Consider the following 18799-nt stretch of genomic DNA (forward strand, 5'->3'; position numbering starts at 1 on the left):
CGTGATTTTTTCTACATTGGATTTTCACGTTATATCTTGTGTTGTTTTATTCTCTTTAATTTTTCTGTTATTATTTGCTGCTTGAAAGCGGTCTAAAAGAGACGGGAATTAGTCGGTGTGTAACGCCTTGAAAATTTCCATGTCAAGACCCGAACCATCCTTCATAGGCGTATAGGCTTGAATCCGACGACTTCTAATTTCATATATGAGTTAGGATCAATTTCTAAGTAATTGAAGTGTGTTTGATGTGTTTAGAGGTCATAAGGGATCTCTACCACCAAGCCAAGTCCAAAGAATTCCCATCGACTAAGTTTCTGGAATGAGTTCATATAAGGGTCACCTTCAAACAACTATATCTCGTATATTATGACTAATTGGGGGTCTCATAACCTATCAAATTAAAGGCCTTTGAGTTTTCTTTCCAACGCCACCAAGATTTCAATTTTTGGAGTTCGGAGTCAAAAGTGATGGTCATTCTACTACAGACTAGTACTGCAGGAATTTCATGCTTGGGCGATCACTGCAGGATTTTCAGGCATGGCGCTCCAGTGGCGCGATGCGCCACTATAGCGCCATAAAATAGCCTCAGTAGTTTGGTCTTTGGCGCGACGCGCCACTATCAGATGTACAGGTTTTTAGCCTATTCTGACTTGGCGCTGCAGTGGCGCGACGCGCCACTATAGCGCCAGCAGGGTTTTAGCCCATTTTCCAGATTTTTAAGGGGCATTTTAGCCTTTTCTTGTGTGTTACCAAAGTGAGGTCGTTTTGGGGGGGAATTCACCTAGTAAGAGACTCCTAAGCCTCCTTCCCTCATTCACTCTCACTCACACTATAAGAACAAAAGAGAACAAGAAGCCCTAACCTCCCAAGTGCTCTCAAGCCTTCTTCCTCCATCTCCACGAAGATCAAGCCTCCATTTATTTTTAAGTTTTTCATTCAAGAGTTGACTCCTCAAGGTATGTGAGCTTCCATCCATGGGTCCTTCCACCCATGGAGTCCAAAAGTTTTTTTCAAATTTTATATTGAAATTTTAAGGGTGAATCTTCATGGGCTTTTATATGATGACTTTAAATGCATAGATCATGGTGTATTTTGAGTTATTTACCTATATTGATGTATTTTGACTCTCAATTGCATGAATTGAATGATTTGCTAATGTGCCTCTATGAAGGCTTGAAGGATGGTTTTAACTATGAATGGTGGATTATTTTGAGATGTTTTAAATTGATGCATTTCATCACTCTCTTGCTTGCAATAATTCTTCAAAATACATTTAAAGGTTTTATGAAGAAATTCCACCTAGTTTTCCTCATGATTAAAGTAAAGTGAAATGAAGTTGAATTGAAAGTTATGAAGCAAATACCCATGATTAAGGGAGTCTTGAGAAATGATTGAATGATGATGAAAGGGCTTTTAGCCAAAGAAGGGATTCAACGTGAAGGGATAATTCTCACATAGTTGAATCAAATGAAATATTTAATGAGCTATTCCACCGAAAATGATTTGATGTCTAAAGTTATACAATGCTTATGTTATTATGATATTTAAATGTTATTCCGTGGGATTGACCTAGCACCGAATGTAGCATATAGATGGGGACTCGACCTAAGGGGTCCTTAAGTAAAGTCTCATGATGCATTAAGTATGTGCCAACATAGGAGCCCTTGTAGGCTATTTAGGCTAGTGGATCCACAATTAGCCAATAAAGTTAAAGTTATAGAACGTTAAAGTTGACGGAGTCCTACCCGGCAAGTAGACTCCCCGTGCCAACGTAGGGGGTTATGTTGGATTCCATGTAATAGCTCTCATGGTCTTAAATGTCGGTTAGGGTCACTTCCCCACAAAAATGAATATTTTAAAGTTCCTTATGATCATGTTTATTGCATGCGTTCGCTTATGCATATTGCTTATTCATGTTTTCTTATGTTCTTCATTTCATAGCATACTCACATACTTAGTACATTCAAAGTACTAACACATACTTTTTTCTACATGATATCACCATATAGGAACCGACGCCGCTCCTCGATCTCCTCCACGTGGCTAACTCGTATTAGTTTGAAGATTTGCTAGTGGTGAGTTCCCATGTTTCGGGAACAACATCCCTTTCATTCTAAGCTTTGGTTATGTAGAATAGTAAGACTTTATTTAAAGCATTTTGTGACACTTATATTGAGGGTGAGCTAGGGACATGTCTTAGCCCCCGCCAAGTCTATTAGTAGAGGTATGTTGGGACATAAATGGATAAATGTTTCTATTTCCGCTTATTATTAATTATCATTACCAGTAAAATGCTTAATGAATGCTAAGAGGCTTGGGTGAGTTACCTTCGGGTGACTCATTCGCCGTGTCGCGTCTAGGACCTAGTCTTGGGTCGTGACACAGTGCTTTTTTCCAACAAGTGGTATCATAGCCTTAGGTGTGGAATAATTCTTTTTGAAATTTAGTATGCTCTGTGGTTGCAGCTTTGTATGATCTACCATATTAGAACAAATTTCTGAATTAGAATTATTATTTTCAAGCGGAAGTTTCGTCCTAATGGAATAGCAAGTGGAGTCTGATTTCGGTGGAATTTGTTATTTCATCCATTTTAATTTATTACTCCCTCCGTTCATATTTACTTGTCAAATATTTTCTAATTTAATTTTTCTTTTTACTTGACAATTTTGACAAATCAAAACAGGACAATTGTTTTTCTTTATATTATACCCTTAGTTTATTAACATTGAGTTAATGTCTTTATATTATACTCATGAGTAAATATGTTTAAAAGTCTATTAATTAATAAGAGTAAAATGGTAAACTCACTATACCAATCATTATTTTCTTAATAGGTATGTCAAGTCAAAATTTGACAAGTAAAAATGAACGGAGAGATTATCTGATTTTATTTTGATATGGAGTTTAAGAAAGTAGGATAGTTTGTATTTTTTGATCTTAAATTAAAGATATAAGTTGGATAAACCAGTGTTTCAAATACAACCTTATTTGACAGAAGCTATATACAAAGAACAAATTGAGTTGAGAGCAGAGTTACTTAGGAAAATTACTAATGTACAAGACGACATTAGATTTAGTACCTATAGAGTAGAATTGTACGAAGTACTCTGGAAATTTCTCTCATTAGGATAAACAAAATATATTCATTAAAACATCTTGAATGCTTAGATCTAAGAATACAGCCTGGAAAAAAAATGCAGAGTTGTACATAAAACTAATACCATTAGGTGTAACTTTGCACAAGAAGAACATATATTACATTCTGAAAATAACCATCACAACACTCTAATAGACTTAATTATAAATCTTAGTGATAACATCCAGTTAAAGGACAAAGGAATCATATGCCTCTTAGACACTGTAAATAGAGAAGTTAGTAAAAATAATTATTGAAAAGCCTAAAGAATTAGAAGTAAAAAATACCCGAGTAGTAACCAAAATTACAGAACAAATAGAACACATAACTACAGAAATTAAGGATTTAAAAGAAATAACAAAAAGACTTGAACATTCTCTCTTTCATGAGCGAAGAAGACATAAATTATAAGAAAGCTTTAGAAAATACAACCAAATATCATTCAATCGGATTTTCAGGACATATTCCTACCAGTATAACAGACAAAGTAATAGTCAAACAAAATAATACAATAATAGCCTTCCTAATAGACTTAAATATCAAAGTGGATAAGATAATTAAAGAAAAACAACCAAAATTGCAAGTACCTAATAATACAGAAATAGACGCTCTAATTAATCAATTAAAATGATAAAAATAACTCCACAAAAAGAAAAACAACTGCTAATTAAAAAACCTCAATCATGGACCTTTTTCTACATGAATCAAGAAGGACAGACGAAAAAATAGTCAAAGAGACAAACAAAGAGTAAGTTATTCAGATAATAGAATAGGTAATAATCTTATATCTCGAATTCTGTCACGTAGGAGACACCCTAGCAAAGAACAAAATTAAGAATTAAATAAAATAATAGATATAGACAAAGACTTGCAAATATTTCAATAAAATCAACTAAAATTATTAAACACAAAAACATTATACAATGTTCGATGTTTCTCTAAAGACAATCAATTGTATAGGCATTATAGAGAAGAGCAAATATTTGCCATAGGAGAAACTTTTTCAACCATAAACTTAGCTAATCCTAGTTTTTTTAAGAACAATTAAGAATCCTTCAATAATGTTAATGCACATGGGACTAATAGTCATAGAAATAAAAGGACTAACTAGAAAAATTTAGGCTCTAAAGTGTTAATAGTATTATATGATGATAGATGGTCAGACTTAAAAAAATCCATCATCGATTTAACCGAAGTAGATATGACAAATAATGAAGGAATATTTTATATTAGTCAAGAATTTTTAATAAATTTTAAAAAATTCGATAAACACATTAAAATTAGAATACAAACTAAGGAATATGAAGAAATGAATAATGAAAATAATTTGTTAATGTGTATAGGGTTTATAAGAAAAATGAATCTAAGTAGCAATACAAAATTTAAGCTCCAAGTAAATGATGTTGTAGAGGTAATGTGAAATAAGGGGATAAAACTAATAAAGCCCATTAAAATTAATCCAGAAGAATATGCAATCTTGGAATGGAACTTAGACAAGCTAAGCAAACCCAAAGTATTTGTACCAGAAAATCATCTAATGTACACTAATTCTAAAGGGAAAACATCAATACGATTCACAAACTATAATTATAATAGTCAAAATCACATAGATGATACAAACACAGAGAGTACAATAGCTACAGAGAAAGAATAATTTATGAATATAGAAGAAGTACAAGAAGGTTGTGAGGTAGATAATGTTATCGAAACAGCAAAAAGATTATACAAAAAAAATAATTATAGTGTCTTTAGATGTAAGGGTTGTAAAAAAGGTCAAATGGATATTATGAAAACAATTGAACATTTTAGACTATGCCCAAAAAGAGATGATAATTTAACATATAGGATAGAAGATACAAAATGTTTAGAAAAGACTTCTATAGAAGATGAATCCTTAGATGACATAGAATCATTGTTAAGCTACAAATAATTAATGAATAAAGCAACATGTGCACATAGTGCTAGTCCTTTCCAAAGAACGAGCCAAGCGCCTACTATTGGGTATAGTACCGGTAATCTGCCAAGGAAAGCCTGGCCTATACCAGCTGCAGAAATAAAAGAAAACATAAAACCAGCAGTTAGGAGAATGCCACTAGAAGAACCTATTAGACTACAAGAAGGAGGTAATAAAGGAAAAATACTTAGTATTTTTCAGGGCTCATGATCCACAAATGTGGAATACAGTTATAGATATATGGAAAGGAATAATAGTAGCAGACTTTATAAAAAACTACCCTGAAACTAATGCAGAAACAATTTATAAATATTTAGAAACTTTCCTAGGACAATCATGTAAAGAAGTATGGGAAGCATATAAACAAACTTATCCCCAAGAACTCCAGAATTTAATAGACTTAGGACCAAACTCATATAATTTTGCTAATAAAATACATGTACTATTAACAGGAGAAGACCTAAATAGTGGCTTAGTAGCTTTACAAAGAAATATTATTATAAAATTAGAACAATTAAGTATTACAAACTGGATACATATAAAAGACTTTCTTAAAGACTATTTTTATTATTGCACTGTTAGTGGCAATACCTTTGATGAAGAACTAGGCAAAAAATTATTTCATAAATTATCTGGTGCTTTAGAAAGAGAAATAAAGGAAAGATGGTACAAAAGAGAAGGTGTAGAACAAAATCCCACAACTTTATGGTCAATAGGACAAAAAATACAACATGTAATGGAAATACTACAAGAAAAATGTACTAATATACAAATACAAAAACAACATAAACAAAATGAAATAAATTTCTGTAAATCTATAATTTATACTACTCAGAGCTATGATGAAGAACCACGGAAGCAAAAGAAATATAAAAGACGATCTTCTTATAATCAAAAGCCGAGCAGACATAAAAAGTACTACTTACAAAGATCCTCAGCTAAAAAATCTTATTTAAATAAAGATAGATATATTAGGAAATACAGAAATGATAGAAACTACAAAAATAAATTAGAATATTATACATGTGGTAGTAGAGAATATTTAGCTAATACATGTCCCAAAAAAATAATACTAAGACAATGAACTCTCAATTAGTTGAAGAACTACAAGAAACATTACTAAATATAGATGAATATATGTCAGACACAGAAAGTATATATTCTATAGTAAGTATTGAAGTAGCAAATAAAACTCAATCTAAGTCCTTTGATTCTGAAGAAGATAATCTCATAAATGAAATAGGATTAGAAAGAGGAATGTTAAATGAAGAAGACTTACAATTAAGTACTATGATGAACATAGGGCAAGAATTTAGCCATAATTTTGAAAGACATAAAGGAATAGATAGTAATCAATGTAGCGTATGTAAATGGTATCCTAGTAAAACAAATAGAGCCAAATGTCAGAAATGTTATATGGAAGCATGTATCACTTGTATAGAAGCTAAGTTAGAAATAAAAATAAGAAACCAACAAGAGCACATCCCAGTAAAAGACTCGGTTACTAATTTAAGATTAATAACTCTAGAGACACGATTAAATGAGTTCGAACAGAGACTAATTACCATAGAAAAAGAAAAACAGAAAGTAGAATTAGATGAAACTTGTACACAAGCAACTATACATCTGAACGATATAGAGACTGAACTCATGAATATTGAAGAAAATAGTACTAGCCTTATATGTAACGAAGACAAACAATTTGGAACAGTAAAACTACTAGCTAGAATTAAAATTAAAAACATAGAAATAGAAACATTAGCACTTATAAATACAGGATGCACAAGTTGTCTTATAAATAAAAAAATACTGCCAACAAGAATATTAAAAACGTTTAAAGAACCTATATCAGCAATACAAATGGACGGAACATATAACTTTTATAACCATTATATAGAAAAATCCCAAATAAGCTTCATTAATACATGTAATGAATTTTATAGGCCTACATACAATATGTATAAAATACTGGCAAAAGATTTAGACATTAAAACAGATCTAGTAATAGGATTACATTTCCTTATACAAAATAATGGAAGTTGTTTATTTTCTAGAGATGGAATAATGTTATTCAGAAATACAACTTATACTCCAGTACAAACTATAAACCCTCCTACAAAAGGAAGATCTCAAACAAAAGACATAACAACTCCCAAAAAGAACATAACTCCATGTTGTAAAGAATGTGGTGATAAAGGTAGTTACTCTTCACAAAACCTGTATGAAGAACATGACAATTACTTAGAACAATCATACCTAGAAGATATAGAAAAAGATTATACACTAATAAATGTAGAAACCAAATTTTATAATTTTCAGAAAGGAATAAATACAATAGGAACAATAAAAAATCATAAGGATTTAGACAGTATAATAGCAATATTAGATAAAATGGAGATAATTAGTGAAAAACCTTTAATACATTGGGGCTGTAATAAAATCATGTATAAAATAGACATAATCAATCCAGAATGTATTGTAAAAATAGCTGCCATAGAAGCTAACAATGAAGACACAGAAGAATTTAGTAAACAAATCAAAGAACTATTAAAATTAGAAGTAATAAGACGATCTACGTCTAAGCACAGATCTGCTGCATTCATGGTGAGAAACCATAGTGAGCAAGTAAGAGGAAAAGCTAGGATGATAATAAATTATAAAAGATTAAATGATAATACTAGAACAGATACATATAAATTACTAGAAAAAAATGAACTAATAAATAGAATACAAGGTAAAAAACTATTCAGTAAAATTGATTGTAAATCTAGATATTGGCAAGTAAAAATGCTCCCAAAAAGCATTGAATGGACAGTGTTCACTTGTCTTGAAGGACACTTTGAATGGCTTTCCATGCCTTTTGGTTTAAAGACGGCACCACCCATATTCCAAAGAAAGATGGACGATATATTTGGAGACTATAAGAACTTTGTATTAGTTTACGTAGATGATATTCTAGTATTTAGTAAATATATCCAAGAACATCTAGGACACCTACAAACTGTTTTAGACTATTTGTAAAATACAGGATAATAATTAGTGAAAAGAAAATGGAACTATGCAAAACACACATTAATTTCCTAGGAGTAACACTAGGCGATGGCAAAATAAAATTACAACCACATATAGCAAAAAAGGTATTAGATATGCCAAACAAATTAGAGAATACAAAAGATCTGCAAAAATTCCTAGGCCAGGTAAAATGAGTGAAATTTTATTCAAGACTTAGGAAAATAAGTCATACCCTTATGTGCCAAGACAGGAAGTAAAGGACAAAAATATTTTAATGCAAAAAATATTAAATTGGTAAAACAAATCAAGAAAAAAGTTAAAAATCTACCAGACTTAAAAATTCCCTTAGAATCCGACTATCTAATAGTCCAAACTGATGGAAGTCAGTTAGGATAGGAAGTTGTTTTAAAAACCAGACCTAATAAATATAGCAGTAAAAACAAAGAGAGACTATGTGCATATAAGAGTGGTAAATATAAACAAATAGGAAATATGAGTAGTAGCGACGCCAAAGTATTAGCAATAATATATGGATTAAATAGTTTTAAACTATACATATTAAACAAAGAAGAAGTATTGGTAAGAATAGACTGTGATGCTATAGTCAAGTTTCACCAAACAATAAATAGTAAGGCAAGTAGCAAAAGACGATGGTTAAAGTTTATGGATGTTATATCTATATATAACAATATAGTCTTTGAATATGTAAAAGGAAAAGATAATGAATTAGGTGACCAGTTGAGTAGATTACAAGTCAAAACTAATTAAATTAATTATATTTTAATATGAGATCAACTAACCAATAGCCAGCAGACAAAGATAAGGGCATAGCCCAATCAGACTCGTACGCTCAGACATTACTAGGTAAGGTTAACTTTAGACCTCAAGGTACAGTTGAAATGATGGAAAGAATTTACTTTGGTTAGTTCAATTTAATTTCCTATCCTCAATGTAACTTATCTTTCAGACTATTGCCAGACTGTAATATAGATAAAACGCAGAAATATTTAGTAGACAATTTATGGGTAGCCTATTAAAAGCAAGACACTAAATATTTTATTACAGCAAACAATGCTTTGTGTCAATATTTTTCAGACAAAAATGGAGAAAATAAATTTAAATATTACATTGTTATACATGGTAAAATTAATGGCATTTTTAGACCCGGATAGAAGTAGTAGACTCAATAAATGGGGTATAAAACCCTCTTTTCAAAGGCTTTAATAATTTTACCGAAACTTTAGACTATGCCAGTGTGATACTTGGACCAAACTATTATATTTCACCAGCCCTCAGACAAATCCCAACCCAAACTCCTTAGTACAACATTCAGAAAGACACAAATAAGATATTTTTTTGTGATCATTATTCTACCATGACTGAAGCCTTCAAAAGACTAAATACAAAAAATGAGGCTCTAATTCAGGAAAATATGAGACTTCTGAGGCAGTTGAAAACTTTCCAAAGTAAGTTTATTCCTAAGACAAATTCTACAGGTACTCAGACCGAAGAAATGAGTTCTTCATCTCAATCAAAAATGGATGATAAAGGTGTGTATTCTACTCTGAATGCTAAGAAATCTACTGTATCAGATCAAGGTATAGCTAGTTCGGTTCAAACGGTAGCCGGTAAAAACATATATCAAATTCATTAATGGTTGTCACTTTGCAAAAAAAGTGAAGATGAGGGATCTTCTTCCTCATGAAAAAGATTACCAAAATCATTTCAAAAAGACAGTTACAGAAAGACTATGGCTCAAAAAAAAAGGACAAAATCGGAGCTATAATTTAGCAGACTTTGGAACAATACTTTAGAGATCAAGGACAAGATAAGAATATTATTAGCAAAGATAGTCCAGATACAGATAATGCTCGACTCATTCCCAACTAAGACGAAAATGCCAACACCAGTCCAAATAGAACTCTAAGTTCTAATAAAGAATATGGAAGTAATAATTATCAAGACGCTCAAGACCCTTATGAAGATGATGATTCAGGCATGAGTTTCGACTCTATTACCTTAAATAATCTAGATACCTAAAATATAGATATGTTCAGAAGACGAAGAGAATGATGATACAACTAAAATAATAGAGGCTAAGGTCTTGTGGATTGATGACCAATAATGTACATAGTGTGCCATGCGGGCATGCCCACTAATGTCTTGTAAGTGCTTTCACAAAATCACTACCCTCCAAGGAAAAAATTGTTGATAAGCACGTGTGTGTCAGTCAGTTGAAAAGATGAATTAATAATACATGTGATGATGGGGCCCACTGAGTACCCGATGCACATTATTAAAGAATCTTAACAGGTTGTCGGCCATCAATAATTAGGCCATGTAGAGTATGTTAAACCTTTCATTTCCTAACTCTAAGTCTATAAAAGAGATAGTTGAGTGAGTCAGAAAGACAGAAGTTTGAGGGAGAATAGAGAGAAGCTTTAAGCTGAGAGTCCCCAACATATTCCCCTTCTTTTCATGTACAACAATTCTACCCTTCTGAAAACCATCCCTGACTTGTACTAAAGTTTGAAATAATAATAAGTGTGTTTGTATAAAGTTTTCAGTTCAGTTGCAAATATCCTTCGGGGTTCCCGAAAGGGAAACCTCTCTCAGTTTACTCATGTAAGTCTTACGATGTTTATACCTAAATTTTTCCCAAAAAACATGTTATTATTTTAAATATGGGTTTTTCATATTAATTATCATATGTAAATTACTGCATATTTCAATTACATTATCCTTAGTATATGGTTAGCTTCTGCATCTCTTAATAACGACTATGGATTAACCTATAAATTCCTAGGATCCATAGCCTTGAAAGTCCGCACACGAACAAAGGATGAATCTATTGTCAGATCTATATCCGGGGTGGGGTTAAAGATGAAGTTGTTAAGAACATAGGTGAAGAAGAAGATATGAACACGATAAAATAAAAAAATAAAAACCTGGGAAAAACAAGGTGTAAGCTACTAGACAAACATGATGAGACAATATGAGAGAGGGAGTAATGAGTAAGATTTACAACTTATTTGATAAAACATCTATGATTATTTTAAGACTTTTCCATCTAAATCATTTTAATTTAATTGTTTTAAGACTTTTTTATCTAAATCATTTTAATTTGGTATCAGAGCAAAACGTTTCTGGAACAAAATATGCGTAGACCCTTTAAAAATAATTTAGCTTTGCAAGAAACAAAAAGAAAGCTCGAACAGTTGTATACAGAATATAAGTGGCTTAATTATACCAAAGAGGATAAATATAGACCAGAATATCTGATAGACACCATATCATATTTAGAATACAAGCTAGTGATACAGCTTCAAGCACGATTTAAAATTTTATGAAAAGACATCCTGCATACAGAGACGTAAGATCTAGATATTGATTACTATATCGTGAATACAAGATAAGACAAAGAACCATTTTTTACTTTTAATTCTTTAGGTTTTTCAATAATTGTTTTTACTAACTTCTTATTTCTTTTTTCGTAGGCATTTTTTCAGGATTAAACTTTGTGTTTAGATATTGAATCTTCCTATCAACTTCTAGTTGTTGAGATTTGAAAAAATTAAAAAAAAAATCTAACTTGTTTAGTATCTTATTTTATCTAGTTATATTATTTTCTACAGTTTCTAAGAGGCGTGTGATTCCTTTGTCCTTTAACTGGATGTTATCACTAAGATTTATAATTAAGTCTACTATAGTGTTGTGATGTTTATCTTTGAAATGTAATATATATTCTCCTTGTGCAAATTTACACCTAATGGTATTAGTTTTATGTAGAGCTTTGTATTTTTTCAGGCTGTATTCTTAGATCTAAGTATTCAAGATATGTTAATGAATCTATTTTGTTTATCCTAATGAGTTAACTTTTCAGAGTACTTCGTACAATTCTACTCTATAGGTACTAAATCTAATATCGTCTTGTACACTAGTAATTTTCCTAAGTAACTCTGCTCGCAGCTCAGTTTGTCCTTTGTATATAGCTTCTGTCGAATAAGGTTGTATTTGAAACACTGGTTTATCCAACTGTTCTTTTAACCAGACAAGGTTCTTTCTTAGTTCAGATCTAAATTTTCTTTCTTTGTGTATCCAATTTTGTCTTAATCTGATCCTCTTTATGTATTCTTATAAATGAATTTTTATCCTAATAGAATAGAACAGAGTATTTCTTTGTATCGTTTTATCCTAATATTAGAGTAGCTAGCTTGAGTTTCTAGGCCTTCTAACTGTGTATATAAGTATCTGTTATATTGGTCTGAATAATGGTTAAAAATTTATCTTAACTCTTTTTCTGCCTTTATTACTTCTGAGTTATGACGTAATTCTTCTTTAAGCCAGTTATGAATTTGTTTATATATGTGAAATAGAGGTTGATTTTGCATTAAATTATCCTAACTGGTAAGCCTTGTCGCTTATGCGCATATTACATCATCTTATTCTATTATTGCTATATCTTATGTCACTTTTCTAACTTTGTATTTCCCACCTTAAGGTACTTATAAGATCTCCTTTAACTATTCATTCTTGTCTAAACCAATTATACTTTTTGTCCAGGCTATCTATAGTTTCAACTACTTTTAGATATTCTTCTAATGTCCTACTCAGTACTCCTTCTCTCATATTGTCTCATCATGTTTGTCTAGTAGTTTACACCCTATTTTTTTTATCCTATTCATATCTTCTTCTTCACCTATGTTCTTAACAACTTCATCATTAACCCCACCATGGATATAGATCTGGCAACAAATTCATCCTTTGTTCGTATGCGGACTTTCATGGACAAGGATCCTAGAAATTTACAGGTTAATCCATAGTCGTTGTTAAGATATGAAGAAGCTAACCATTTACTAAGGATAAAGTAATTGAAATATGAAGTAATTTACATATGATAATTAATATGAAAAACACATATTTAAAATAATAACATGTTTTTAAGAAAAACTTAGGTATAAACATCATAAGACTTACATGAATAAACTGAGAGAGGTTTTCCTTTCGGGAACCCCGAAGGACCTTTGCAACTGAACTGAACACTTCACACAAACACACTTATTATTATTTCAAACTTAAGTACAAGTCAGGGATGGTTTTCAAAAGGGTAGAATTAAGTACATTAAAGGAAGGGGAATATGTTGGGATTCTCAGCTTAGGGCTTCTCTCTATTCTCCCTCAAACTTCTGTCTTTCTAACTCACTCAACTATCTCTTTTATAGACTTAGAGCTAGGAAATGAAAGGTTTAAAATACTCTACATGGCCCAATTATTGATGGTCGACAACCTGATAAGATTCTTTAATAATGCGTGTCGGGTACTCAGTGGGCCCAATCGTCACATGTATTATCAATTCATCTTTTTGACTGACTGACACACACGTGCTTGTCAACAGTTTTTTCCTTAGAGGGTAGTGATAAAGTGACAGCACTTACAAGACATTAGTGGGCATACCCACATAGCACACTATGTACATTATTGGTCATCACTCCACAAGACCTTAGCCTCTATTATTTTAGCTGTATCATCATTGTCTTCGTCTTCTCAACATATCTATATTTTAGGTATCTAGATTATGCATGGCAATGGAGACGAAACTCATGCCTGAATCATCATCTTCATAAAGGTCTTGAGCGTCTTGATAATTATTACTTCCATATTCTTCATTAGAACTTGGAGTTCAATTTGGACTTGTGTTGGCATCCTCGTCTGACTTGAGAATTAGTCTAGCATTATCTGTATTTGAACTATCTTTGCTAACAACATGCTTATCTTGTCCTTGATCTCTAAAAAATTATTTCAAAGTCTGTTCTTTAAATATTTGGGAACCTAGACCCCTGTTAAAAGTCCAATAAATTAATTAAATATGAAAGAGCAAGATGGGGTAAGAGCCTGCTTGGTTTAGCTTATCTAAAAGAGCTTATAAGTTGTAAGCTATTTTAGATAAGCTAAGCCAAATAAGTCTAATATTTTTTAAGCTTATTTTAAGCACAAAATGACTTTAAGTTGGTCAGTCAAATGCTCAAAACAGTTGGAAACAACTTATAAGTTGTTTTCAGCTCATCCGGGGTGAACAAGAATTGGGGATCGGATGCGGGCGAAATTACCGCCAATGGCTGAGCTAATCCAAATGATATCTAAATCTATTTCAAAATTCATTGCTAACTTTTTTAAAAGAGTTAAAAAGAGCAATTGTGAGACACCAAAATGAGTTACTGATTAATTTAAAACTCACTATGAAAAGAAAAGAAAATAGTACAAAAATAGGCAAGACTAAATTGTCTCAGAGTTATAAGAGACATAGAAATACTTGAGGGATTAGACAATTTTTAGATGCACTTAAATGTGTTGATCATGTGTTCAGACATGATCCTTGGTCAATCTTAACTAATTAACTTTAAAGTTCATATGTGTTAGATGATCCAAAGCGGAAGCATAAATCAAGATTACAAAATTTACATTATAACTGAACAATGTAATATATACGAATTGAAAAGGTTACTGGCCTGTTGAAGCTTTCACAAAATTTGTTCTAAGGAATTCAGAACTGAGAAACTGCAATCTTCTGCTATTTTCCTCACTAATTATTTTATCAGATCTTTGTGTGGGCAAGTGTTTGTATTCTGAAAAGGATACTTTTCTCTACTGCTCCCTTGCCCTTTTATACACATCCTTCACTCCAAGGCGGAGAGCCAAACGAATTTTTACCATTAAGGAGTAGTTCAGAGGGACAATCAAGAGGCAATTAAGGGGAATCAAGACAAAATCGTTTTTGCTTTAAAGGAAATCAAGATCAAAATGTTTTTGCTTTAAAAGGGCAAAACGTTTTCTACCTTGATTAAGATATTTAAATATTAAATATCATATTTCATTAAGAAGACCGTATATACAATTTTTACCTCTACTTTAATTTATTCATTTTCAAACACTGGTTAATTAGTAAGGTACAACAAGGACCATAGACTTATTAACTGTGATTTTCAATTACAATATCAATTTGTAAAAGAATACATAATCCAAATTATTTCACTAAAAATCTATAATTGCATTTCTCTATTTAATTTCGAAGTCTACCATTAAATCTTATTTAACTCCCTGTGTTAGAATTACAGACACCAATCAACTGAATTAAATTTTTTGAAAAATTAATTTATTGACTAACTTAATCATTTATTATTATATTTAACTTATTTCACATGTCGGATATAAAATCCATTGGGATGGATTCACGTGAAAACTTATAAGTACCATAAAGGAGTGTTCTATCTCAAGCTCGAGACACGATTCTATCAACTAATTATTATTTCACTAATGTGATTTGTCATTATCCTATAATGACCTGTCCCCATCATTTGGAATAGGCCAATGGGAAAGGATTTTTGGGCCAAAAAACTTCGAGTAGTAACTTCAAAAGAATTTAGCCTAGGCCAGACTTGAATGAATTTTGAGTCAGGTAAAGTCTAGCTTGTTCATGTGAATAATGGGAGGTCAAAATTTGATTGGACGGGCTGATAACCAAGATGATACAGAGCATTTAAGGCTTTGCGGAATCACATTCGGGCGAGTAAAACTTCCAGAATCGAATTTAGCGTGAAGGGCATATTTTAATACGTCCTTGGAAGGGGATGGGTTGTAAAATGGGGCTCACTGTTTTTGCATATCCCGCCAGAATGGGGTAGTCGCGACTTAAGTCGTGAAAAACCCCATAAATAGTCTTTTCTGCAAAATCAGTTTCTAAAACTTTAAAAGGCGACCTAGGGCGAACTCTATCAATTTCCCATGGATTTTCACGCTTAAGGTAAGGATTTTACTCCCTAAATTTATCATTTGATTCCTAGAACCTAGAAAGTATGGTTGGTAGTCATTGGGGGAGGGTTTGAACTAAAACTAATGGTGGGAAATAGCCCTAGGGTGAGGTTAGGATCATGGATTTGGCCTAGGATATAAATTATACTATATTTCATGATATTTAGGCCATTGTGTTGATCCTTTATATGTATTTACAGTTTTCTAGACCAAGAACGAGAAGAGTGAACTTGGAAAATAAAGGCTCTTGTATTGTAAGGTTGTTGAAGCTTGAAATTGAGGTAGGTGATGGTCTAGTTTTCCGTATATGTTTCATATACTTGTTAAATTGCTTTATGATATGCATGTGTGTATATGAATAGGAAAATATACTAGATTATCTGTGAAATGATCACTTGCTGGCCTGTTTTTGTGATGAACCTGTTCTTGATGGTATAAATATTGTAAGTAATGAATCTATTTGTGATTATAGTACACTTGGATCGGGTATCACATTTTGAAACATATTTGAATCAGGTATCACGTTTCTACATGATATATTTAGATTGGGTATTACGTTCCGACATATAATTGGATCGGATGTCATGTTTTGACACAAAGTTGATTGTTTGTAGGTCCCTTGAGAAGACCCTTGTGTGACATTATAACATGTGGAAGATATTGAGTTGTAATATTACTGAATATGGTTGAACTTGAGATTAGTTGACTTATTTTGTGTATGTATAGGCCTATTGTGTTGAATTTACTTATCTATGATCCGCTTACTAGTTAACCATATGATCCTACCAGTACACCATTATTTTTATGCACTGATACTACTCTTGCTCTGCCTTTTGTTGAGTATAGGTCATAATCAGCCGGCTGCGGAGAGACCTCATCTAGAGGAGTGATTGTGTTTTTGAGTTCAAGGGTGAGTTGTTTCTTCAGGCTGCCATGAACTCCATCATTATTTCTAGTCCTTTTTCTTTTCCAGGACTTAGATATTCATACAATGGTTTAGTTTTTATTGGTTTATATTTGGAGTTGTACTCCTATTTTAGACTTGTTAGTTTTAAAGTTTTGGTATGATAACTTTTAGTTCCTAGGATGTGTTTACTTCCGCATATTTTGAGTTTATAAATAGTTGGTTTATAAGTTTATGGTGTAACAACCCAAATTGTTTTCACTAAGATTCGAATCATTCTTCATGTACGTATAGGATCGTACTCAATAATTTTAAAGTGCATGCATGAGTTAGGAGCAACTCCTAAGTAATTTAAGGGTATTATATGTGATTTAGGGTCACAAGGGATCCCTAAAACCAAGCCAAGTCCAAAGAATTCATTTCAGCCTAGTTTCCGAATGAGTTTGTATAAGGGACAACTTCCAACGATCATATCTCAACCTCAAGACATTTATGACAAGAAATCTCATCTTGAGTTCATATGAATGAAACATGGACCCATACTCTCAACAAAACTCAACTCAAGAATATCGTCAATACCTATAAATCTATATACAAGGATACATCTGTAGCCAAGAATATGAAAGATAACTATTTAGTAACTCAAGTCATTAAAATCATCAATCAACCATTTGTATCTAAAAACATTCCATAGTTTAGGGAAAACTTTCAAGAAAACCTTTCTAGAAGGTGCAACTCTTTCACAACTCCTAATCAACACATCTATGGGGAAGAACTCAATCCATATTTTAGGTTAGCCTTACATACCTTGTTTGAAGACTTTGAAGAAACTTGATGTTAGGTCTTCAATGGAAGGCTTGAATCTTTGAAACTCTTGAAGGCACCCTTTGTTGGAGATGGATTTGGAGAAGAAGAAGAAGAAGAGAGGGAAAATATTTAGGGCTTTTTAGAGAGAGAGATGAGCTACAAATAATGGTCCAAAATGCTCAAGGATGGTGTATATATAATTTGGAAAAAGTCCAAGTTGCCCCTCTTCCAAATATCTGGAAATTTGGGCAAAAGTCTTGCTGGCGCTATAGTGGCGCGTCGCGCCACTGCAGCGCCAAGCCAAAATAGGCCTAAAACCCTGCACATCTAATAGTGGCGCATCGCGCCAAGGATCAAACTACTGAGGTTGTTTTCTGGTGCTATAGTGGCGCGTCGCGCCACTGGGGCACCAAGCCTATATTTCACCCAGGCCTGAATATTCCTGCAGTGCTAGTTCGTAGTAAAATAGACATAACTTTTGACTCCGAACTCCAAAAATTGCAATTTTGGTGGCGTTGGAAAGAAGACTCAAAGTCCTTTAATTTGGTAGGTCGTGGACCACCCAGTTCTTTAAATCCTAGGAGATATGGTCATTTGAAGTTGACCCTTATACTAACTCGTCCGAAAACTTAATCGATTGGAGTTCTTTGGGCTCGAATTGGTGTTAGAGATCCCTTATGACCCCTAAACACATATATCACACTTCAAATACTTAGGAATTAATCCTAAATCACATGTAGAATTACAAGTCCTCGGCCCGAGTCTACCCACACGTGAAGAAATAATTGATTATTTGCGAAAAAAATTTCGGGGTGTCACATGGGGCCCCTCCAGCTCCTAAGAATGAGTTTGAAGGAGAGGAGAAAGTTGAAGAAAAGAAAGAGCAGGCTGAACAGGAGGAGGACACCCAAACTGAAGCTGGTCATATTCCCCCTCTGGATCTAATATATTAGATCAGCAGATCATGGCTTTTTTGAGCAGGCTGGCTGGCACTAGCGCCATCCCTACCATGCTTGCAACACCTGCTCCTATTACTCATTCGTTTGCTGTTATAACTCAGCCAGTAGATAAAGTGGTAGATACATATGTATTTTTCAGGCCATTAATGGGTTTTGTGATAACTGGTACTGAGCATGACATGCTCACCAAATTCCTCATGCTCAAACCTTTAGTCTTCTAT

The sequence above is a fragment of the Solanum dulcamara genome, chromosome 10 (genome assembly GCF_947179165.1).
Source record: "Solanum dulcamara chromosome 10, daSolDulc1.2, whole genome shotgun sequence".
Lineage (NCBI taxonomy): Eukaryota > Viridiplantae > Streptophyta > Magnoliopsida > Solanales > Solanaceae > Solanum > Solanum dulcamara.